The sequence below is a fragment of the Nelusetta ayraudi genome, unplaced genomic scaffold (assembly GCF_046127955.1).
Source record: "Nelusetta ayraudi isolate G7.1 ecotype Tasmania unplaced genomic scaffold, CSIRO-AGI_Nayr_v1 ptg000057l, whole genome shotgun sequence".
NCBI lineage: Eukaryota > Metazoa > Chordata > Actinopteri > Tetraodontiformes > Monacanthidae > Nelusetta > Nelusetta ayraudi.
In genome coordinates, this window is record NW_027466107.1 from 7,501 (window position 1) to 10,000 (window position 2,500).

The following is a 2,500-nucleotide window of genomic DNA, read 5'->3' on the forward strand; positions in this document are numbered from 1 at the left end:
GAGGAGGGGGAGGGGTGGGGGGTGTGGGGGTGGCTGTCACCCACCGCCTCACGACATGGCCTGGCTGCCATTCATACATTCACCCCCCCCCCTCCCCCCACCCTCAGCCACTTGTGTGTGATCTCTGCTCATGGCACGACATGACGGCCATGTGGAGGTTTTAATAACTGTCGTCGCTTTGAGCTGCAAGGAGGGGGCCGGGGGGGGGCAGCTCTGCTCCGAGCTACTGCTGGTCGCCTCTGGTTTTCATCACGGCGGCCCACACCGCTCCTCCGTCCTTCTGTCCTTCCTGTAAGTCACCCTTTTCCCGCCGCTTGCTGTCAGGACCGTGGTCGCGCTGGCACAGAAACTCCACAGACTGAGATTCTGTTGGTCCAAACTCAGGGGTGGTGGGCTGGGTGGGGGGGAGTGGGGGGGCTGGGTGGGGTGCCGTGCGGGGGGGGGGGGGTCGTTCAGCAGCTGAAGTCGAACCGCCACTTCTGCCGGCCACCTTGAAAGTTTAAACTTCAATTTTCATGGTTTGACGGAGGGGGCGGAGCTTCAGGGAAACCATCCTTCTCGATATGAATAAAATCTGTTTTGTGCTGCTCGCAGCTTTAAAAGTAAAAAAAAAACAAATAAAATAAATAAATATAATCCCCCCCCCCCCCCTCAACCACAGCAAACTTCTAGAAGCCGCCCGCTGGTCTCGGTTCTGGTCAGCAGGAGCATAAAGAAACCAAATTCGATTTGCCCTCAAAGTCTCAAGTCCCCCCCCCCCCACACACACACACACACACCCCCACGCCAAAAATGCTAACGTCCCATTTTAGGCCATGCGACCGATCAGGTGACGGATCAGGTGACCAATCAGGTGACGGTCGAGAGGAAGCCAAAGAAATGACAGGAACCAGCAAAGTCACGTTTCTCTCTGCGACCCCCCCCCCCCCCTCTTCTCCCTGCTCACGCAGCACATCGTCCAGTTTCTCCACATCGATCCATCGCATCATTCAAGCCGGACGTCACGTCGGACGCTGGACTTTAAGCGACTAAATAACAAAAAAAAAAGAAACCTGCTCCATGTGTGTCTCCTCCATGACGAGGGGGGATTTTCCCGCATCGGGCCCGGAGGATCGTTTCATCTTCCGGTTGTAGAAAATCGTCCCGCCGGGGGAAAGAAAAAATAAATAAATAAAGAAGCGTCACACGTGTCGGAGAGGACGGAAATCTGTCCGAGGTCTATTTGAAGCTGCGTCCGTATTGATCGGGACTCTATTTTCTGCGGGAGGGGAGGCAGCAGCGGGCGTCTGCATTACACGCTCGCTCCGTGCGTGCGTGACCTTTTCCCGGGACGCGAGGTCAGGTTTCCCCCGCTGCTCCGCTCGTACATCATCCCGGCTAATGCACAGCGTGCTAATGGTGTTAGCCGCGCAACGCGAGCCGGCTCGATGGGGCGAAAGAGCGAAAGCGGGGAAGGCGCAAGAGGCCGTCCGCCTTCTCTCGGCCTCCCACCCGGCCGAGCAGGAAGCAGCGTTATCGCTCAGGGGGGCGGAGTCAACATCCACTGGAATATGCCGGGGGGAAGGGGGGGGGGGGGTTTGACTCAATTTGGCGAATTGAGATTTGATTGATCGGACGTTTTAAACCAAAACTTGGTGGGCATTTATTACAAAAGGTGTAACTGGAAATACTTCCACATTTGCCGGTCACATGACACACTTATCGTGGGGGGGGGGGGGGGGGGGGGTGCAGCATCTCCAGAGGACCCCAGGAGGACTTGCAGTGGCTCGCTCGACGATTCCCTGCTTCGTCCTCTCAGCTCTCAGCTTTTGTCCTCCTTTTGTCTTCTGGCCACGTAGGAAGCGACCGTCCGGAGCTGCGGGGGCCGCGGACCTCCCAGCCGGAGCTCAGCGGAGGGTCTCGCAGACGGCCGGACGGTGAGCTTAAACAATCCAGTTTTGGCTCCGGTGGCTTTCAAAGAAAACACATGGTGAAGCTTTACGAGCAGCTTGTGTGTGTGGGCGTGTCCGTGCGGCGTGTGTATTAGCGGGGGGGGGGGTGTAAAGGAGCAAAAAAAAAATTTTTTTTTCTGCGAGCCGTCGGAGTCTTTGTGCAGCCGTTGACCTCCGGAGGGGTGGGGTGGGGGGGGGGGGGGGGGGGGGGTCGAGTGTGGAGGTTGATGTCTTGACTTCTGCCAGTTCAGGGCGCGGATGAGCAACTGTCAGGGCGCGGCTGCACGCACAATGACGCCTTTCTGTCAGCCTCCCTTCCGACTCGGCCTCGCTCTCAATCTCCCCTCTGTGCCCCCCCCCACCACCACCACCACCAGCCCCCCGTCCCCCTACCCCTCCCCCGCACACACATCCATCAAAAAGCGCACGTAGCCGCGGACGACTCAAAGCGAGCGCTCTGTCTTGTGTCGAAGCGTGGAGTGTGTGTGTGTGTGTGTGTGTGTGTGTGTGTGGGTGGGGGGGGGTTAGTGGTGGTGGACAGAGAGGCAGAGTGTTGTGGGGGTGGGGGG

The 2,500-nt window shown here is 58.4% G+C and overlaps 1 protein-coding gene across 1 annotated transcript in view; it reads right to left on the reverse strand.

The window, feature by feature from the left end:
- ngfra (nerve growth factor receptor a (TNFR superfamily, member 16)) overlaps positions 1–2,500 on the reverse strand; it is a 21,863-nt gene that overhangs the window by 4,944 nt on the left and 14,419 nt on the right. The window lies entirely within an intron of this gene.